At 42.5% G+C, this 22,830-nt stretch overlaps 1 protein-coding gene across 7 annotated transcripts in view; it reads left to right on the forward strand.

The window, feature by feature from the left end:
• Positions 1–22,830, forward strand: part of SGMS1 (sphingomyelin synthase 1) — a 289,370-nt gene that overhangs the window by 63,349 nt on the left and 203,191 nt on the right. For 5 of the 7 annotated variants that reach the window (XM_082854352.1, XM_082854351.1, XM_082854344.1 and 2 more), the window contains exon 3: positions 20,129–20,259. The exons of 1 other annotated variant lie outside the window; for it this stretch is intronic. The gene's annotated coding sequence lies outside the window, so the exon portion shown is untranslated. The remainder of the gene's footprint in view (positions 1–20,128; positions 20,260–22,830) is intronic. One more of the 7 variants, XM_082854348.1, reaches the window with a different exon arrangement.

Genomic DNA, 22,830 nt, shown 5'->3' on the forward strand with positions numbered 1-22,830 from the left:
TTTAGTTTGCCAGACTGAGAATAAAAGAGTATGAGATTTAGCTTTTGGTGAAGTAGATTTTTCTTTTGCCTCTACCTAGCAATAATACTGTAATGTAAAATAGTAGTGTTCATTTAGTGAGTGAGTATTGTATGTCAGGAACTGCACTAAGTGCTTTTTATACATAATCTTATCTAATCCACAGAGCAACTCTGTGAATAGAGTCCCATTTTACAGGTGAGGCGGCTTAGTCACAGAGAGGATAAACACCCTGACCAAGGTCATATAATTAACTAGTAAATGTTAGAGCTGGCATTTAAACTTAGGTGGTTTAACCCAGGCCCAGATTCCTGACCACTGACTCATACCGTTTCCCTTAAGTGGATGATGGAAGCTCACTAGCTAAGGCTAACTGTGATCTAACTTGTGGACAGGGCTAATTTGACGTCACTTAAGCATATTTAACGTTAGCAAAGAGCACAGCACCGTGATTGGCGTTGTGGCTGTATTAGTTTCCTATGGCTGCTGTAACAAATTACCACAAACTTGGTGACTTAAACAACATACATTTATTTTCTTTCAGTTCTGGAGGCTGAAAATCCAAAATCAGTTTCAGGGGGCTGAAATGAGGTTGTTGGCAGGGCAGTGCTCCCTCTGGAGGCCGTAGGAGGGAAACCGTTCCTTGCTTCTTCCAGCTTCCGGTGGCTGCTGACATTCCTTGGCTTGTGGCTGCAGTGCTCTGGTCTCTGCGTCCTGGTCACTTTACCTTTTCTTCTGTCTAGCGTCAGATCACCCTCTGCCTCCCTTTTATAAGAATACCTTTGATTGCGTCTAGGGCCCATCCAGATAATTCTCCCATCTCAAGATCTTAATCACATCTGCAAAGTCCTTTTTTTTTTTTTTTTTTGCCATATAAGGTAACATTGACAGATTCCTGGGATTGGGACATGGATATCTTTGGGGGGCAGTGCATTATTCAGCCTACCACAGTGACAAATAGAAAGAATTGGAACTTTCAGTCCACCTGGTAGGAGTATACTTAATTTCAACAATTCCCTAACTGTTCTGCAGGACACAGATGCTAAAAATGCGAAAAAAAAATCCATGGCCTAACAGATTAGAGAGTTATTGTGTAATATATCCCTCTTTAAGGAGATTCACAATGTAAAATGAAGGCTTTGAAAATTCCTAGGACAGAGAGAGCTGCTTAACTTAGTTGAACCCAAAATTCCTCAGACTTAGTTGATTAAAAAACATTTCATTTTAAAGGGTACACCTGTTAACGTGTCATGAAGTACTTAGAACACACTTTAGGAAGTACTAGTTCAGTTACTTATTACCTGCCAGTCTTTTGAAGGCATGGAGGATGCCTTTACTGACTTTGTGTTACTTAATAATTTAAACGTACTTGGAATTGATTGGAAAGAACAAAACCTGACAAATACACAAAATTGAATGATAATATATGATGATTTTTAATATTTTAGCTGATAATGTGCCAGATGAGTTATAGAGGTCCAGATATGCTGTGAATTATGATAAGGGAGAAGTTGTTTTTACGTGGAATGACCTGAAGACACTTCACAGAAGAGGGGCTGTAACTCATCTAGCTGGAGGGGAAGCAGGGGGTGCATCCATGTGGGAGCCAATAACTTAGCCAAAGGAAGGAGGGCTCATCTGGAGAGACGGGTCAGGGGTTATGTGGATTATACCTTGAATGTCAGTTTTAGAGTTTAGACTTGATTCTCTAGGCCTGGGTTTGACACACTATATATATATATATGCCCTGTGGGCCAAATCCAGTCCTCTGCCTGTTTTTTTTTTTTTTTTTTTTTTTTTTTGCGGTACGCGGGCCTCTCACTGCTGTAGCCTCTCCCGTTGCGGAGCACAGGCTCCGGACGCGCAGGCTCAGCGGCCATGGCTCACGGGCCCAGCCGCTCCGCGGCATGTGGGATCTTCGCGGACCGGGGCACGAACCCGTGTCCCCTGCATCGGCAGGCAGACTCTCAACCACTGTGCCACCAGGGAAGCCCCCTCTGCCTGTTTCTATAAAGTTTTATTGGAACACAGCCACATCCATTTATTTACATATTGTACATGGCTGCTTTAGTGCTATATTGGCAGAGTAGGGTAGGCTTGCAGAGTTTAAAATATTTACTCTCTGGGCCTTGATCTAGGTAAGCGGTAGCTGTTGAAGAGCTTTGATCAGGAAGGTGTTACCCTCAGATTTACCTGTTAGAAAGCTTATTTTGGCAGTGGTGTGGAGGATGGATTGGGGAATAGAGACTAGGGAGGGCAATGACCAAGGGAATGGGAGAGGAGGGAACAGAAAGAGACATTTTGGACTACAGCAGGGAAGATGGAGGAGCCAAAGATAATTTTTCAAAGCAAACTTTTAATTTTAGATTAGTTTTAGATTTAGAGAAAAGTTGTAAAGATAGTACAGAGAGTTCCTATACGTTCCCCATGCTCAGTTTTCCCTGCTGTTAACATCTTACATTAGTATGGTACATTTGTCATAACTAATTGTCCAATATTAATACTAAAGCCATATTTTATTCAAAATTCCAAATATCCCTGTTCTGTTCCAGGATCCCATTCAGGGTGCCGTATTACATCTAGTTGTCACGTCTCCGTAAATTCCTAGACTGTTAGACTATGGCTGTTGCTCAGATACTACTCGTTTTTGATGACCTCGATAGTTTTGAGGAGTAATATTTTTTTTTGTTTTTTTTAGGCATTTTGTAGAATGTCCCTCAGTTCGGATTTGTCTGGTATTTTTTCAGGATTAGTTTGGGGTTACGGGTTTTTATGAGGAATACCATATTTTATCCATTTTCATCGTATCTACAATACATAGTGTCAACATGTCTTACCACGGTTGATACTGACCTTGATCACCTGGCTGAGATAGTGTTTGTCAAGTTTCTCCACTGTAAAGTTACTCCTCTACCCCTCTTTCTATATTCTATTCTTTGGAAGGAAATCACTTTGTACAGCCCACACATAAGGAGGAGGGAGCTATGCTCCACCTTCTTGAGGGTGGAGTATTTACATAAATCATTTTGAATTCTTCTGCACAGATTTGCATATCCTCCCTCATTCGTTCATTCAATTCTATCATCATGGATTCCTGGCCATTCAAGGTATGTTTTGGGCTATAGTCCAAAACTACATTGTTTTGTTGCTCAAAATTTCTCCAGCTTTGGCCATTGGGAGCTCTTTCAGTTGGCTCCTGTGCCCTTCGACAGGCTCCCATTGTTGTGTGTGTGTGGGTGTGCGCATGCACACGCGAACGTGCATTTTAGTACTCTTTCTGGCCCTACAGCATCCTTTAGGCGCATCTTGTATATTTCTTGCTCCAGCCCTAGAATCAGCCAATTCTCTAAGGAGCCACGGCCAAAGATAATTTTGAAACTTCTGGCTAAGACAGGGCTGCCTCCATCTCTGACTTACAGACTCCTACTACTTGGATGAAGAAGGGAAAGGGGTAGGATCCTGGGACATGGCTGTCCATTTAGGGGTTGGGCAGAGGTAAAAGTTGTCAAAAGCGGCTGAGGAGGAGGGGTGAGAGGAGCAGGTGGCCCCCAGGAGTGGTAACTAATACAGCCTCCCAGGCTGAGGAGTGTTTCAGGGTGGGACAGTGGTCAGTGTGCCTCTGTAAACCAAGGAGAACCATGTTCAGGGGTTGATAGTGCAGGAGTCTGGCTGGAGTGGAGGGGTGGGAAGGAAGGGCAGTAGGAAATAAGGTGGGGCTAGATGTCTTGGCCTTGAAAAGCAGGCCAAGTAGATTTTGACTCTATGTTTGGTAGGAGGGCTGATAGGAGCGATGCTTTAGGATAATTAGTTTGGCAGCCGTACACAGATTAGATAGAGGGAACAGAACTTGTAGTTGCTTCATTGGGAAACTGTTAGAAACGGATGCCTGGAGAAATAGAAGGGCAGGACCCTTAAGGGACCTTAGCCCCCCCACAGATTTTTTTGCATATACTAGGTTATTTTCATAATCTGAGGAGAAAAAGAGAGAGGAATTCGTGATTGAGCAATCTGTTTGCTTACAAACAATAAGCTTAAACAATAAAAAACCAGGTTGTTTTAAAATACTTAGTGGCCTTGTAGTTATGTGTGTGTCTCCTTTTCTTGGAGAAGAGTCAAAGGTGAACTTGAGCTCCGCCCAGCTTGGAACGTCACACAATCCAAGTTAATGGGATATGAAGTTTTAATTTGGTTTTCAGAGGCTGTCTGCAGTCAGTTTCAGAATTATTTCCTGTTGAACTTCCTGCTTCATTCTCTTTTGGTGGTGGTTTTATTTTAAAAGTTGTGATGCTTCTGATAATTGATGGTGCAGAGAGACTTACTGAACCACAGCCTTGTGGAGGGACTAAGCCTGGGAATACATAGTGTTCATTGGCTGCTGGCATTTTGAACTTGTCATTTCTTTTGCATATGACTAGGGGGATAAATGTTCCTACATTAGAATCTACGTGTTTTATAAAATGGGAAGCGTATTCACCAAATCAGTGGTATGACGTGAACTTACAAAATTGCCCTTTACTCCTGATTCTGAAGTAGAGTCCTATTTTATTATTTAATTCAGCCAGCCTCAAATGTTGTGATTTGTGCATTTGGTTCAATAGAAGCAGTGAGTAGCTCTCCCGTGCCTTGTTTCCACGAGTCCTCTTCAGGTGAGGGTGAATTAATTTAGCAAACCAGGTAATGCTCACTTGTACGTCCACAGGCACATTTCTGCCAACCAGGAGTCTCTGTTAGGCTCATTCCTGAGCAGTGATACCCACTATGTGGTGGAAACATTTCATTAAAGAGAACTTCCAGGTTATTTTTTTTATTTTTAAAATGAGGATAAAAATTCCTTCCTTATGTGGTTCTTAGTAGGTATAAGGGATGGAATGCAAGTGCCGTGTGTTCTACGCAGAGTCTGTTGTTTTTTAAAATCCCGTCTCCATGGATTTTACTGCAGTGGCTATTCCTTGTGTGTGTTGCTATAGTGTGCTGTTTATTTAGCAAGAAAATCTTCTGACGCAGGACCACGAGGAAGGAAATCATTTGACCTCCTCTCACATCATCCAACCAACAAAATCATCAACCAGGGACACACCAGCACATCTCTCCAAACTCACTGCTTATAGAAACTTGGAAGGAGAAAGCATTTTTAAAAGCACTGTTGAGGATGGCCACTTTCTCTGTGCCCTCCCTAACGCCAGGAATTTCAAGTATGCCAGGCACAGAGGGGCCCTGTGATTGCCTTTAATGTTACAAAACTCTCCCTACTGAGGTAGGTTCATGACGTTCTTTCTACACGTGCTTCAGTGAAACAGCTGCCTCGTCATCCTCAAAGCTGGTCACTTCCCCTTCTCTTGATTTTGTTAATACTGCACAGTGCTACCGTCTTCTCCTTAGAGCAACCATAGCCATCAGGGCTGTGTTCCTTTCGCCTCTCTTTTTCCTCCTCTCAGACCGAAACTGTGAATAATTTAACCAGATTATTTACCAGCTACAAATTGAAGATGAAGGTAGTTTCAGTAGTTTGAACACGTAAATGGCACATGCTTCACATTTCTTTTTGGGCAAATGAAGAGGGATGGTTGTATCAGGTCCCCATCCTTGGGGCTCATGGCATGTTTGGACTGAGCTTACGGAACACAGGGCTGTGTGCTGCAGGCACTCCTGCTATCTTCCTGGCCCCCTGTTACACTTTCTATTTTTCCCTGTCTCCTTCACATCTTCAAAACATTTCACCCTCTAAAACCACAAGGTTGCGTTTTAGTTTATTGTTGAACAAAGGATCTATTTCAGGTTTACTTTCCTGGACTTTGCAGTTAGTCGGATCTGATGCATTATCTGTCTTAGCTTTTCAGTAAAAGCTTTTTTTTTTTTTGCGGTACACGGACGTCTCACTGTTGTGGCCTCTCCCGTTGAGGAGCACAGGCTCCGGACGCGCAGGCTCAGCGGCCATGGCTCACATGGGCCCAGCCGCTCCGCGGCATGTGGGATCTTCCCGGACCGGGGCACGAACCCGTGTCCCCTGCATCGGCAGGAGGACTCTCAACCACTGCGCCACCAAGGAAGCCCATTAAAAGCTTTTGACGTAAATTTTCTATTAAGGAAGAAATTGCATGTGAGGAAAAGCAAACTCTTAATTGCAATTGAGGATCTATCTTAGAGGTGGGAACACAAATGAAGTGAAGAAGACTCTTAATCCAGCTTTCCTTCGCTGCAGCAGGCTTGTGTCATGGTTAATGTAGCATTTACGTTTAGTGGTAGAAGTATGGGGTATACAGCTCCAGCCTCCTGCATCGGAGATGGTGTTTGCAAGGGTAGGCCTCCCTGTGTGACCCGTGCACCTCGCTTCACCTTTCTGTGCGTCAGTTTCCTCACCTGTGAAATGGGACAATAAAAGTAACCTTCTCAGAGTTATTGCGAGGCTTACTGGGTTAATTCAAAAAAACACCTCAGACACCCCCCAACATTCAATAACCATTACCTGATATCATTGTTTTATTATCACATTCCTGCAAGTTAGGTCAGTACATGTGCGTATAGCAGACATTTAAGAAATAAATGCATCAGAACCTATACATCCAAATGGGTTATTTTCTTCCTCAGAATGGTCTCTGGTGGAAGGTAAGTGCTGATTGTGGTAGTGCTGCCCGTGCAAGCCATTTTGGGGATGCCCGCCCTGGGATTGCCTGTGACGGCTGTAAAACTGCATTCTTTAAATGGCTCCTGTACTGGCCACTTTTCTGTTGCTTGAGTGAATGTGGGTTTGAATTTTATTTTTCTTTCCTTTTTTTTTTTAAGCTAAAAGATATTTGGAATCAAGTCAAGTGAAAAAAGTGTTTTGGTTTAAAAGCTCGTCTGTAAAGTATACTCACAGCATGGTCATTGGACCACACTAAGTCAAGTTTTTGGTTGCAACATGCAGATTATTTGGCTTTGGCTTTTGGGAGCCAATGGTTTGTATCTACTTTTTGCTGAAACGACTGCTCCATGCCTGGTTATTTTGTCCTGAGAACCATCTTCCTGTGCACCCTCTGCCACCTCTGGAAGTGGAACATCACAAACACTTTGTTTCAGGGGTTCACTCACCCACAGGTTACATCCCTACAGAAACTCCTTTTCCCTTGAATCGGTAGGATTATTTTCTTCTTCACTCGCAGATTTGTTTTTACCTCAAACCCTTTTGTTCTAATGGTTAGCAGTTTTTACAGCCAGATATGTAACATGTATATCTACTCGCCCTGGCTTTTTAAAATAACTTGATTGTCAGGCCTGCTGTGCAGACATGCTGGAGCACACTGTCTCATGTCTTCGGTCTCCCTTCCTCCCGGTGCATCCTCCCCGCCCCGGATTCCAAGTGATATGAAAATCAGCCTCTGATTTTAGAGTCACTCCTAAGTCAGGTTGCCAGCCCTGCTGAGAGTCAGTTTTTCCAGCTGCACGTTGTAATGGAAAATGTTTGTCTTGAAACATTCACTGCTCTGCAGGAAGTCAACACTTGGTCTCCAAGATAGTTTGGGTGCTAACGTAACTCTCCTGTGCTATCTGGATTGTAGCAGATCAGATGTGGATGCCTAATGTCACTTGTGTCCTGTAGACACTGTGTGTGGGTGGGAGAAATGGGTTCGAGTCTAGACACTGCTGGCATTGCCTTTGGTCTGAAAAGCAGGGAAGTTGCATGTTAAAAACAGTAAAAACTGGGAGATTAGAAAAAACTTTCCTTTTTCTTTTTTCGCCATTGGCATTACATTGCAACAACCCAAACCTCCAAAACTTGCTTGAATGGTTGCTGAAAAATAAAAGCCAATTAACAATGAAGAATTGGGGCTTTCTGCATAATATACATCATTGTGATATATATAATTTATAGATAGCTAGCATTTTATATTTTATGTATAATATATGGTATATGTACATATAATATATGTGTTATATACATAATATACATATATAGTTTTATATCTATATTAAATATATATAGCTTTTCTGCTTTCTCACAACCTTTTCTTTATGGCCCTTAAAACAATGTTTTTGGTTTTTAACCATTTTACTTTGACTCGTGTCATTTATAAATCCTCACTCTTTTGACCTTTATTTTTTATGGACAAATATGCCTATTTCTTGCTCTAGCCCAGATTGTTGAAATTATAGAAATTGTAGTTTCTCTTCTCTTTTCTTAGTCTTTCATGTGTCTCGTAGTCTTTTCTTAAACAGATGTCTAAGAATTAAATGAGTAGCAGCACTTCAGAACAGTGATTTGTAAATACATATGTGCATCGGATCTTTGTGAACTTATAAAAATAATTTTAAGGGGAAGATTAAATGTACTTCCAGCCATTTTAGACACACAGAACCCGGAAAATTTTGTTTATACCCCTGTCTTGGATGAAGTGCAAGTCTTTGAAGAATGAAAAGCGGGAGTTGTAGGGTGTGGTTGTCTTCAGCTTTCTTTCCCACAGGGTCTAATTTGGTTGCTGGAACTTCGAAGCTGTGCCTTGAAAATCTGATGTTAGTGGTGGTGGCTATGGGAAGATATTAAGAAAAAAATAACAGTTTCCACCAGGGTGATTTTAGGCAAAGGTGTGAGACACGCAGCCTTTTCCACGCCTGGATGCCCACATCTCGAACTTTTCCTATTAAAACCTGTTTGTAGGAAAGAATCAGAAACTCTCCTTGAAGTGAAATAACTGTCAGTTTTAGTGCCTTTGTCCTGGGAGATTTGTATTTTGTCAGACAAGAAAATGTCAGCTCCAGGAATAAAAGTCCTTTTTTTAGGTGGATAAGTCCGACAGTTTGGTCCTAGTCATGACTTTCGAAGGCTGTCCTCTGGTTCTCTTGGTTGAATATGAAACAAGCCTTTTTCCCCTGCCAAAACCTCCCAAGAGTGGATGGCTCTATTACAGTTTCAAGGATCTTGGCCCCATCTCCTGGCCTTGAATCCAAGTCTGGCAACTTATAACAGCTCTGTGCACTTAGAGTATGACAGATGGAGCTAGGTGGTCCCCATTCCCACAGCCGAGGGAAGTTCTGGGAGGGGCTGAAGATCACTGTATAGGCAGAGCTCTGAAGGGTCAAATTAATGCCCCTCGTGAGGACGTTAGGGGATGTAAGGTACTTAATCTCCAAAGAAAGATGAAATTATATTGATGTGCCATACTTTACAAGGCAGGAAAGTTCAAAACCTTTAGGAAATATTTTAAATAGCAGGAGTTTTCTTGTTGCTTGAATTAAGTTGCTACAAGAGGTAAAAATTGCAATAAGTGCTGTTATTTGGGAAATCAGAGACTTATATGATAATGTTTTGCTGTATTAAGTCTTTACAGGTGTAGCAGTATAACTCTTATAAAATTTAACTGGATTGGAAAGCAGAAGCTATGGAATCAATGCTTTTGGTCTTTTCTTTTTCTGTGCCTGCAACCCCCATATATTCAAATCTTCAGTCTCTCTTAAGATCTCCAACTGTGGTTGGTCCAGCTCCCTTGCAGAGTTTCCGGTTGAATGTGTCCAAAGCACTTTTATCACAGCTGCATCTTGGTCTTCTCCCTTTCTCTCATCCTCTATATTCTCTCCCAAACTGAGTCACTGTTGATTCTGTCTCCAAAAAGTATCTGAAATCCACCAACTTCTCCCCAACTCTTTGCCACCCTGCTGGTCTGGTCACTTGAGTGCCTGCAGTCACTCTTCTACATTTACTGGGATTCTTTCCCATCCTCTTTCTGAAATGAAAATCTGCTACCACCCCATCCCCCCCCCCCAAACCCAACCCAAAACAAAACCGGGAAACAAATAAACTGGCATCACCCACCCAACTTTCCCATGATGCCCATGATCTTCAGTTGAAATCAGGAGTCCCACGTGACCTGGCTATTGCCGGCCTGCCCCGGTCCTCCCCATTCCCCCTCTCCCTGTCCGTGGTCCAGCTATGATTGGCTTGGTTTCAGTTCCTTAGAAATAGCATTCACTTATACTTTCCTCCCCACTTCTTAACATTTTGTGGACTCCTATTTTTTCTTTGGTTCTCCCCTTAAAATACCATTTTGTCAGGTAAAGCCTTAGGTTAGAGAGCGTCTTCTTTTATTTATTTCTTTATTTGGCTGCGTCGGGTCTTCCTTGCAGCACCGAGATCTTTAGTTGCGGCATGTGGGATCCAGTTCCCTGACCAGGGATCGAACCCCGGCCCCCTGCATTGGGAGCGTGGAGTCTTAGCCACTGGACCACCAGGGAAGTCCCGAGACAGTCTTCTTGCATCATGTCCATCCCATTGGTAGATTTATCACTCTCGGTATATCCCTAGTACCTAGCGTAGGGTCTGGCATATAGTAGGTACTTAATCGTATTTGTTGAATGAAGGAAAGTAGTGGTGTTTACAAACAGGTTAAGTGCTTCTGAATCTGAGGTGTGGCATGTCTGGTCTGTGTGTGAACAGATGCCACCCCTTTTCTCACCTGTGCTCGAGGCAGACACTGCTCCTCTGTTTCTTGTTTGTTTGTTTGTTTGCAGTACGCGGGCCTCTCACTGCTGTGGCCTCTCCCGTTGCGGAGCACAGGCTCCGGACGCGCAAGCTCAGCGGCCGGCCATGGCTCACGGGCGCAGCCGCTCCGCGGCATGTGGGATCCTCCCGGACCGGGGCACGAACCCGTGTCCCCTGCATTGGCAGGCGGACTCTCAACCACAGCGCCACCAGGGAAGCCCGACACTGCTCCTCTGTTACGACTCCCTTCCCCTGGGCTGGCTTTCTTAGCTGCTGTCTAGGCAGCTGTTTCTGCTCTGCTGGTCCCTCTGAATTGGCATGTGGCATGAAACCTCTGCCATTTCCAGTCTAGCAGAAAAAGGCATAGCATTCCAGATGTGTAGGTTCTTGTCTCTAGACATTTGTGGAAACTCGTTGTGCCTTAGTTTGCGTGCAGTCTGATGCAAGTAATCAGATGGTAATGTAAGATATGCTTTCATGAAGATAGAGTAAGAAACACTGAAAGATTCGTAAAGCTTATCCAAATAAAACCTTGTATAGTTACATTCAGTGTGCTTTGTATAACAAATACTCATCTTGTGATCAGGCACTTATGTGGAGAATAAAATGTAATTTTTTAATGCATGTAAATATAAGTTTTAATTGCAAGCTTACCATATCTGTATATGAGTCCTTTACAACAGGGACTCTAATTTTCTTTCAGAATTAAGTTATCTCTTGTTAAGTTTTTATTTCGCTAGTGAAAAATACATTTCAAGGAGATAGAGTGTAAAAAAAAACATCACGAAGATGCTAGTTTTTAATTTCGTTTACTGTCATTGCGTGGCAGTGTTTCATAAAGTTTCCCCATGGGTCACCTGTATCAGGAGCACCCGGGGTTGGTTAAATGGCACATTCCTGCCTCCACAACTTAACTGGATCAGACTTTCTGAGGCCTGGAAATCTGCATTTTAAATAAGCTCTAAAAGTTTGAACACCACAGCCATATAATACCTAGTATATAGTGTGGCATTAGTAAATATTGAGTAGGATCTGTAAAAGATGTCTCATTCACTGACCTCTTCAGTCTTGCCTGAGTGTAACAGTGACATCAGAAAATATACCGCTGCCAGTGCTGTCCAGTAAAAGGTGAAGATATTGATGGTGGCCGAGGTTGAAACCAGTCAATGACCTTATTCAACCAGAGCACCAAAGATCAACAAGGGCATTGTTCCCAGAGGCTTAAACACACTGGCCCCCTGGCACAATGGTCCTTTGATCACAGCTGACATGGGCAGAAAGGAACCAGGCAAGGCTCTGGTCCCCTTGGTGCCTAGTGAGGGCCAGCCCTGCGGTGAAGGGGCAGTGCTTCTGGTCTAGTTCTCTGGAGCGGCCCAGCAGGGTTAGGCTTGCAGTGGCCTTTACCTTCAGCAAGACTCCCTTATTTCCTGCCCTCCCTGACTGCCCAGGATGCAAGGAGAAAACTTGCCCCTAATCGGAAGGCAGAAACAATAACAGCATTTTAAAGTTGGCATTGCTGAGTGTGTAGGATGTGCTTTACTTGCAGTAGATCGTGTGATCAGCTTAAAGGAGGGGCAGTCCAGTGTGCTGGTGAGAGAGCATTTCACAACAAATTTTAACCCTGGACTGGACCCATGGGAGAGGTTATAGCTGTCTCTCTCCTGTTCCTATCTCCAGTTCCTATCCAGTTCTTGCTCTGCACCTTTAGCCTTCCTTGATCTCCTTCGACCCTTTATGGTACTTTGAGCTTGCACAATTCCGTATCCAGATTAATAACTGTTTTCTGCCATTTCCTAAGTCTTCATTCTGTCCCACCAAAAAGAAACAGATTCTCAGTGGGTGATGGTGTCCTCCCCACCGCCCCGCCCTCCCGGCCCTGGCATTTAGAAACCTGTAAGGACATTCGTGGTTGTCACAATGATGAGGGGTGTCTATATTATTAACGTTGAACATCCCGAGGGTGTGGATGCTAAACGCCCCTTGGTCCTTGGGACAGTCGCACACAGTGAAGGATTGTCCTGTCGAGAATGCTGATGCACCGCCACGAGAAACACTGGAGCTCTTTGGGTTCGCCTGCATCTTGTTCAGTGCTTCCTTGAGAACAGACCCAGCATTTATCATCTGATGAATCTGCACGGCTTAATAGATGCAGTGCGAGCTAAGTTACTTACTGGGAAAATAAACAAATGGTTGCAGCCATCTTCCTGGCTGGCAGTTGTGCTCTGACAGTGGAGCCATCACTCCTCTTGGATTCTGCTTCGCCCTTCTCAGTGGTACATTGTGGACAAGAGTTATGACCCAGACAGTAATCCTGAACTGCTGCTACTGTTCCACTCAGGAAACACTCTGATGGAACAAGATACCACCGTCCGTTGTCCCGCTGGCACCTTGGTCTCCTAAAAATAAACAGGAGAGGGCTTCCCTGGTGGCGCAGTGGTTGAGAATCTGCCTGCCAATGCAGGGGACACGGGTTCGTGCCCTGGTCTGGGAGGATCCCACATGCCGCGGAGCAACTAGGCCCATGAGCCACAACTACTGAGCCTGCGCGTCTGGAGCCTGTGCTCCGCAACAAGAGAGGCCGCGATAGTGAGAGGCCCGCGCACCGCGATGAAGAGTGGCCCCCGCTCGCCGCAACTAGAGAAAGCCCTTGCACAGAAATGAAGACCCAACACAGCCAAGGATAAATAAATAAATAAATAAATTTAAAAAAATAAACAGGAGATGCTAAGTAAATTGTTACATCATGAGGGGGGTGGGGACAGGGAATCCAATATTTTTTTATCACAGACACCATCCCAGGCAAGTGCTCTTAGCAGTAGGAGGGTTCGAGATTTGGAGGGACGTGTTCTGAGCTCCCAGACTTTCTGGAGTTATTTTGCCTGTGGATCAGAAAGCTACTGTGGGGAGGAAAAAAGTTTTGAACTAAGGATCAGACAAGGGTCCTGGAAAAGTTGCTGCTTCATATCAGTCATTCAGTTAGAGATATCAGAGAAGTGACAGATGAATAAAAATTTAGGAACACAAAAGAGAGGGTGACATCAGATCTTATTTTAAAGGACTAAGAGTTAAGCCAGAAAGCTTGTTGACCTAAGGATGTCCAATAGACTATGGGATTTGAATATCTTAAAACCGGATAATAATTAGACTAACAGTAAAGACAATAGAAACAGACTGGGGAAATGCAGCTACAGGACGTTGAGAGAAATGGCAAACTAAAATGAGTCAGAGGGCTGGTTTTTCCCTTCACAGTCTCCTGTGACCAATTGAGAAACAGTGTGTTCTTCCTTTGACTCAGTGAGCCTACTTCTAAGAGTAATTTCTAAGCAAATGAGTAGAGCTTTGTTCAGAGATTCAGCTCTGAGTATTAGTGAGCACTGTTTGAAACTGAACATTAGAAGCAACCCAGATGGCCCCCAAAAGAGCCTTGGATGAACACGTTATAATTCATCTATACCATGGAATATTCTATAACCATGACAGTGATATTGAGGAGAAATATTGACATGGAACAAAATGTATGAAAAATAGGCTGTAATAGAATATATAAGGTTAATGTTTCAATAAAGAAATATGTAAACATAGAGGGAAAAAACATAGAGGGAAAAAGGCATTAATCAAAATGTTCACTTGGAGTATCTTTAAGTGGTTGAGTTCCAAGTACCTGGAATTCTTTCTTAGGGCTTAAGTGCTTAAAATGTTTAATTTGAACATGTGTAATTATTTTTGTAATTAAGAAGTTTAATACAGTAAATAAAAACATGATCAGATTATTAAAGGGTGCTTTGTCAACCTGTTATCCAAGTATTTCAATATATAATTATTTTTAAATCCAAGCGTTACTGGTAGTTCTAAGAAGCTGTTAGTCCCTCACATTTTATTCTGGATTTAGTTGATCATTAGCACAGAGGAAAGGAGGGTTCTGATTATGAGGAATAAATGTGATTGGGGGTGAATTAAAGAGTGGGAAGAAAGAAGGGATATATCAGTATAGTTAAGAGGAACATAGATAAACTAAGTCTAATACTTTACTAATGACTACATTTGCCTGGTTTGAAACTCTGCCTGGGAAATTCCCTGCTAAACATCATCATACACATCATACATCATACACTCTTAGGGTGACTGGGGAACACCCACTAAGCCTAGGCTTGGCTCCCTTGCCCCAGGAGTGGCTGAATCAGAGATGTGAGAGCCTCAGGTGCTATAAGGTTTCCAGCTAAAGGCCTAGTCCATGGTAGGCTTCCAGTTCTCAGAGGTGAGGCCACAGAGCTCTATGAGTGAGTCAGCCCATTAAGAATTTAGGTCTTATTTAAAGGAAATACTTTACAGCAGCATTTCTTAGAATATACTCTGTGGGACACTATTCTTAGGAGAAGGCTCCATGGGGGAAATCATAAAAGGAGGTGGGACAAATAGGCTTGTGAAAGGAGACAGGTCAGCGTTTCCCGCAGCCCCTACATCCCCACTTGCATCTCGCAGTTAGTATACTGAGGCTCCAGGTGTCTTGCCTTAAAGACATCTTTTGGCTTTGGGTTAACCCTGAGTTTACTAAATTTAGTTAGCTATAGATTTTTTTTATTTTTCGCATGAGGATTTTAAAAAACTATTTAGGCGAAGATGGATATTCTTATATCCTCTTTTGTTCAGAGGACCTTCATTCTAGCTAGAGTTTAGAGCTGAGAGCTTTGAGTATACACTGTGGGCGAGGCACTTAGAGAAATACAGAATCTTCTCCACCCATGTGGGGTCTGCTCACTCTTCTGGGAACACTGTAAAGTGAGGCCTAAGTTCACATAATACTGAGCAGTGTCTGTCTAGGTTGGCGATCTGCATAGTCTAGGATTCTGCTTTCATTGAAATCTCAAATGACACAGGTTGGCAAGAAATACATAATAATGTTAGTGCCTTGTCCCCTCTCTTCTAATTTCCCTTTGGTGAGTATATATTACTCCTCCTCCCAAAGTTTTATTAATAAAACAATGGGCATACAGTATTTCCAACCCAGTTCCTCTTGGAAGGAACAGGGGAGACAGGCTGGTAGTCCACTCTGCAGAGGAAGGGTCCCTGGCTGCCACGTCTGGCCGCTCTCTGCTCTCCCATGCTGGTGGGAGGAGGTCTGGAGAGCAGAGGGCCTTGTGAGCCAGGGATGACTCCTGCTGATGCCCCTCAGGACCTGGGGATCCTGAGGTATCAGGAAAGCCAGAGGGGCGGTGAGGCTGGGAGCTGATGCTTGCAGGGGCACTGCCACTTCCTCGGGCTGCTGGCACTCTGTTGCGGCGGGGACACATGAGCAATTTTTTTTTTTTTTTTTTTTTTTTACATAAGCAACTGTTTAAGTCTGGGGAGGTAACTCTGAGTTAAGATTTTGATTTCTTTTTTTTTTTCTTTTTTTCTGTTTTTTTGCGGTACGCCGGCCTCTCACTGCTGTGGCCTCTCCCGTTGCGGAGCACAGGCGCCGGACGCGCAGGCTCAGCGGCCATGGCTCACGGGCCCAGCCGCTCCGCGGCATGTGGGATCTTCCCGGACCGGGGCACAAACCTGTGTCCCCTGCATCGGCAGGCGGACTCTCAACCCCTACGCCACCAGGGAAGCCCAAGATTTTGATTTCTTAAACTCCATTGTAGGGCCCCAAACTTGGGAGACCAGCAACATAGAGAGAGAGTATCGAAAAGAGATATTTTCAGTAAAAATTGTTTAGGCTTCTGTTAAAAAAGATGCGCTATAGACCCTTTAGTAGGAGAACGCTCATCTTGTGAAGATGTGGCCAGTGATACACGTGGAGAAGCCACAGAAGTGCGAGTAATGATAACTCTGGACAGTGCGTCTATTTTTTTGACGTGAGAGCGTTGGTGATGCACCTCAAACAAAACCAGACCTCTGGGCGGTTGACTGGGGTCCAGCCCCCCTCTGAGGCACATCATGGAACCAGGCTCCCTTCCTCCAGCCCTGCAGCCCTCACCTTCACGGCTCAAAGCTCAATCACGTCCTCCTGTGGCTCCTGTAAAAGGAAGTGGGCCAACCATGGGTTTTGACCCAGGGGATTAAAAAGTTAAACTTTTCTGAGTTTAGCAGAGGAGCAAAGAATTTGTCCTGTTTTTGTCAAATGAGATCCATCTGGAAAATGAATTAGGAGAAAAATATTCTTGAAAAATAAACTTTTGATTAAAACTTTTTTTTTTCCCTTCCAAGGTGCCAGTAAAACAAAGTGGAACACATTACCCACAAGGCAATTTTAGATAAGAAACTAAACATTTAGATGCCTCTTCCTTTCTTTAATAATTCTACACTGATTTGGTTCCTGTCACAAATGTGGGTGAATAAGATAAATGATCCTGGCATGATCAGCAACCTTTATATTTTCTGTCTGCTGAGAATACTTAAAGCATAGACTCTAATTTTGTAGATGGAATGAACCTTAGAAAGTCAGTTTTTGCTGAACATCAGAGTGTAGATTAAAGATAACAAGGACACTCATACAAATTCCCAAGAACCTAACTCTTCAGTCACACCCAACACTGGTAAAGGGATGGAAAGGAGCATGAATATCATTCCTGCCAAGTGGTCTTTTTACCGACAGATGGGACAAAACCTCTCCCTCCCCATGAGTGATATTTTCACTGTGGTGCTCCAAACAGGCACCTCTTCTTTACAAATGTTTGACCTGTTTCTTGTGAATAGCCAGGGCACAAATAAAAAAGACTGGACATTTTAAAAAATGATATTTGTTGTTTTTAATGGTGAAAACGATTCATTCAGCAATGTCTGCATGCCTCCCATGACCTGGAAACTGTTCTAGTTGCTGTGGTTATAAAGGTAAATAAGAGAGGCATGAAAACATTATGCTGTCAACTTACTTGGTATATTTAACCTATTCCTTTCCTGTATATACATATTTTTATATTATATTATACTTAGAAGGATATTTTTGTATCCTGTTTTCCTCATTTAATATTATATCTTAAGCATTTCTGCATGCATATAATTTTTAATGGCTGCATACTGTTCTGTTTTGTGGATATTTCACAATTTCTTAAACCATTTCCCTGTTGTTGATCAATTAGGTAATTTTGAATTTTAGTAGTAAAAACATGATAAACATTGATGTATAAAATTTTACCCTCATTTCTAATTATTTCCTTAAGATAGGTTCAAACTGGAACTGGGTCAAAGGGTATGAACACTTTTAAGGGTCTTGATACATGATGCCAAATGCTTTCTTGTATGGGGCAAAGTAGTCATTTCACTTTATCCTCATTTCCTCATTAGCGTAGGGTTTTTTTGGTCTTTTTATTTAGTGCTGATGTGTTAGAAAAAATTTTGGATTGGTTTTTCCTGGAAGATCTTGTTTTGGGGACCAACTTCTCTGTGACACCTTCCTGCCCGATGTGTTTTCAGTCATCTTATTTAGGACTTTTAAACTTGATAGAAGGAAAGGGTGTTTATTTCTATATTGTCAGTGCCTCCCTGAGTACCTTCTCTGAGGTACACGTTAATATTATACTCACAGTAAAAATATAAGAAACCACATGACAATGCTGCTGCATGTATTATATAAGCCATTGTTAAAAAAAGATGATCCTGGGGGCGTGGGGGGTAGGGGAGGGATGGATTGGAAGTTTGGGGTTAGCAGATGTAAACTATTATATATAGAATGGATAAACAACAAGGTCCTATTCTATAGCACAGGGGACTATATTCAATTTCCTATAATAAATCATAATGGAAAAGGAAAAAAAAAAGATGATTCTCTTTCTCAGTACCTAGGGGGAAAGACCTTTTTCTATTCTTCCTTTAATCAGAATTATGTGGCCTGCCTCATTTCCCTTTTTGCTCTGCCTATTAGAAATGTAGAAATTTTACTGTTCAAGTACACCAACAGCATTATCTTGTGGTTGGAAAAGCAACTTCTTTCATTTCATGACTTTATATTTGTGACTTCCAAGTGCCTATGTATCTTTTATCGAACGTTGCCTCAAATCTTTCCTGCAGATGGGTAGCATGTAAATCATTTAATGAAATGAACTGCTAATGATGGTGTGATGATTTTAGGTAAGCAATTCATTTGGCTTATATCTTTAAGGTTTTTGGACAGAAAATTACATACAGTTTTAATTGGCTATAAGAAGGCCAGGGATTTTGGAGGAAACATTAGGGCCAGAAAATCCTGGTACAGCTTATTTAAACGCTGAAGCTGTGTATGTATTTAGCAACCAGTATTATGGTGTGGCTGGTCATTAATTGAGAAACTCCTTATATAACTAGCGTGCATTAAAGTAATGTGCAGTTTTTCATGGGGGTGTGATGATGCTTGAGGAGCATGATGACTATTTAAAGTACTTAGTACGTAGATGGGTTGTGCTGCTTTATTGCTTTAAAGAAAATAATGAGGATTGGACAAGGAAATTGCAAAGGACTTTGGGAAAAGAAAGATCCTTCCTCACATATGGGATTGAAATGCACAGCAGGCTTAGTCTTGCCCTCCTCTGCACCCTTCCACACTCAACTCGCTTTGCCAGCAGCTCTAATTGTATGGTATTGTAATTATTTGTTTACAGTCTGTGTCTCTATTAGACTCTAGTTGGCCCAGTCTTGGTCTTCTTTGTGTCGGCTATATCTAGCACAGTGCTAGCAGTAAATTTTTCACATATATGATTCATATTTCTGAAATAGCAGATTAGAAGGCATATTTTAGGCCAGTAAGTATTTCAAAATATTGGCAAGTATTTTGAATAGTTAAGAGGGGCTGGGAGGCATTTTTTTGCCCCCAAAGTTTAATATGTGTTCCTTCCAAAAAAAAAAAAAAACCAGAAAATCTGAACTCCTAAAATCCAACATTTCTTAAAATTATTCAGTTGCAAGCAGCATTTTGGTGCTGAGTCCTGCTTGAATGGGCTAAGTGATCCTTCCTTGGGCAGCCCTTCTCACCTTTTCTCCCCTACAATTTTTTTTTTTTTTTTGGCTGCGGCTTGGTTTGGGGGATCTATGTTCCCCGACCAGAGATTGAACCTGGGCCCTTGGCAGTGAAAGCGTGGAGTCCTAACCCCTGGACTGCCAGGGAATTCCTTCCCCTACATTTTTGTATTGTTCTGGGCGTGAACATCACCCATATTTATTGAAGGCCTATGGTATACCCATCCGTGTGTTGTGCTGAGGATACAGTGGCGATCAAAATGTGGACTCTGCTGTCAAGGATGGAGTTCATATGCTGGAAGTATTAGAAGCAGACTCCAGTCTTAGAATTTATACAGGGAACTTTCTTGTTGCTTCCTTCTTTTTCTTGTGGGCGAGTTGACACATAGAAAACCACAAATAAGAAAGTTCGGGAGTCACTGATTTGACTATGTGCAATAAGGATCCTCTGCTATAAACAAAACAAGAAAAGGATATTTCAATATACTTCTTCTTTAGTCTCACCCAGACACATACTTTGTGCTGTGCTGTGGATGTTCATTTTCACAGTGTCCCAGCTCTAGAACCCAATTTGTTCTTGTGGAAATTTAGTCACTTTTGGAGAGCCATAGCCGTTTGTAAATCACGCCTCTCTGATAATGTTCCCAAGGCCATTATGACTAAATTGGGTGATAGAATGAGATCTGTAGTAGTATGTCACTTTGATGGGTGACATATCCTAACCTTTCAGTGATTTGGGCTTCTTTAAAGCACAGAACACACCTTGGGGATGAGAGTTGGATTACATGGAATGTTGCCCAGTGAAAGTCCGGCGGGTGCCAAAGAAATGCTCTGTGGAGTGACTGCCTGATCTCAAGATTACGTTCCTGCTTGCCTCACGGGTGAGTCTTCTAATTTTTAGCAACAGTCTCCGCTGCCTATTGTGGAGCCCAATCGCTTAGTCTCTGGGATGCTCAGAATCCGCACCTGTAAAATCTGGATCATTTGACGAGCCTCTGAGTGGTTCTGAAGACTCAGTGACATCTGTGAAGTGACTGTTGCGCGACCAAGAACAGAGTCGGCCCTTAGTATACAGCAGCCCCTCTTATCTCTTAAAATGGAAGGTTTTTTTATTCCCTAGCATTTAGAAACACAGGCTTATAATATTTTTAAGTTACGGTAGTTCATATTTATTCATAATGAATCCACAGTATACTTCAGATACTACAGATTGCATTCTTCTTGGTCTATTAACTTGGTATTGTCTACTTGGGGGTTTTTCCATATGGCTTAGGACTGAGTCTTGAAGCAAACCAGTACTTAATTAGTTAATTAATTAATTAATATTATTTTACATATATAGTCCTTAGTGCCAAGTACTAGAATGAAGTTCTTTGTATAAATTATCTCATTTACTCCTTAGTGAAGACACTGAAGCACAGAGAAAGATCAAGTAATTTGTTCAAGGCTGTATTGGAGGACTTGGGATTGAAACCCAGGCATGTCTGACTTCTAAGCCCAGATTCCGAGCGCTCCTCTTTCCCTGTAGCACGTGTTAAATCGCTGAGAAGAGGGCCCTTCAGAGTGGCAGACACCAGTGCTTTATGGATGGCTTTCGGTCTGGTTGGTATCACGTGCCTGAACACATCATTCTGTAGTTAAAGGACTCGTACTCTGTGTTAGGTGTTAAGATAGCACAGCTCACTCATGAGCACTGCACTTTATTTATGTTCCTGCTGGGCCCTTATCATAGTCTGTCCTTGCTCTAGTTCTTAGTGGTCAAGTCTTGGAGGAGGCAATATATCGAGTGGTTAAGAGCCCAAGACTCTGAAATTGGACAGCCTGGAATTGAATCCCAGGTCTGTCAATTACAAGCTGTGAAAGCTGGAGCAAGTTACTTATCTCTGTGCCTTAGTTTCTCATCCATAAATTGGGAATAATAAATAGTATTTACTTTAAAGGGTTGTTGTGAGGATTAAAAGAGTACACACACACACACACACACACACACACACACACACACACACACACACTGCACTTAGGGTGCTTAGAACAGTTCCTGGCACGTAGTGAGTATTCTGCAGTGTTTGTGGTTAATAATAAGATGACCGTGTTCTTTGAGCATAGCTATGGGCCATGTCATTTTTGTCTTCGTATTCTGCACAGGCCCTGCCCCAGTGCTCTACACATGGTGGGCTCACTGTGAAACTCTGTTGAAGGAGCGGATGGATATGGACAGGTGAAATGGTTGAAGGCATGACCAGTTCTTTTTCATCTTGAAGTTGTATTTGCCTCATTGACATAAACTATCTTGACTTTAATAGGATCAGAGACTGAATAACTAGAAGAGGTTGACCCAGGCAAGGTTAAAATTATTTGTCAATCATAATAGCTAACATTTGTTAAGTGCTTACTATGGGGTAGGCACAGGCTAAATATTTTATGATTAACTTACTGAGTCTTTCCATGAGCCTCATGAAGCAGGTATTATCCCATTTTACAAATAGTAAGTCTTGTCCCTGTAGTTAAGAGGTTGGATTTTGAATCAGGCAAGACTGTGTGAAGCCCACAGCACAAGCAGAGCTGAGCTTCTGTCTCAGGTCTCCCTGAGCGATCTTTAGCCTATAGCAAAGCACCCAGTAAACAGTTGTGTTACCTGTTATTATTGCAACTTCTCTGAGGCAGAATCATAACGCCAATACTACTTGAATACAAATATGAGAGCTCCAAACATTGGTAATTATCATAGCAAGCATGTCATGGGTATGCAAACTACATATTCCTTTGTTAAAAATTCTGCCTTTAGGAAAGTCTTCACATTGAAGCTAAACTTTTCATACTTCAGGTTAAAACTATTTTCTCTATGCTGTCTTTAGTGGGAATGGAAAAATGCTGTCCATGGCTCTCAGCAGGGTAGTGCTTAAAATGATGTTAAATGGTGGAGTCTTCCTTGTTTTCTCTTTCCTAGGTTAGACTTTCCCTGTGGGCTTCATACTTTTCATCCCTGTGGGTTTCATCTACTTTTGGTCCTTTTCTGTTTTGTTTTGTTCTCAGTTTTCTCTAGAAGTGTAGAGCCCAGCATTGGTCACTCTGACCCTGGCTGATATTAATTATGACCTGAAGTTGTACATCCTCCTTCACAGTCAGGGTCTGCGATGTGAAGACGCCTCCCCTGTGTGAGGCGATGCATGGTACTGAAACACTCATACTGTCTGCTTTACACTGTGCCATTTGGGGGGCAGCTGGTCATGGGAGTCCTGTTCATGCCTCCTTCGTTAGGTCCCCAATCCACAACCTGGGGCCAGGAATGAACATACTGGACCAGTGACATGCAGGGCCCAGATGGTCTACAACAGGATTTTGCCCGTTCCCCAGTCCTCACTTACTCAACTTGTGTGCTAGCTAACATGGAGCATCGATCCTACTGGTTGTGCAGTATACGAGCTTCTTGAGAATAGAATTGATTTAATTAT

Source organism: Leucopleurus acutus (assembly GCF_964270905.1).
Source record: "Leucopleurus acutus genome assembly, chromosome: 14".
NCBI lineage: Eukaryota > Metazoa > Chordata > Mammalia > Artiodactyla > Delphinidae > Leucopleurus > Leucopleurus acutus.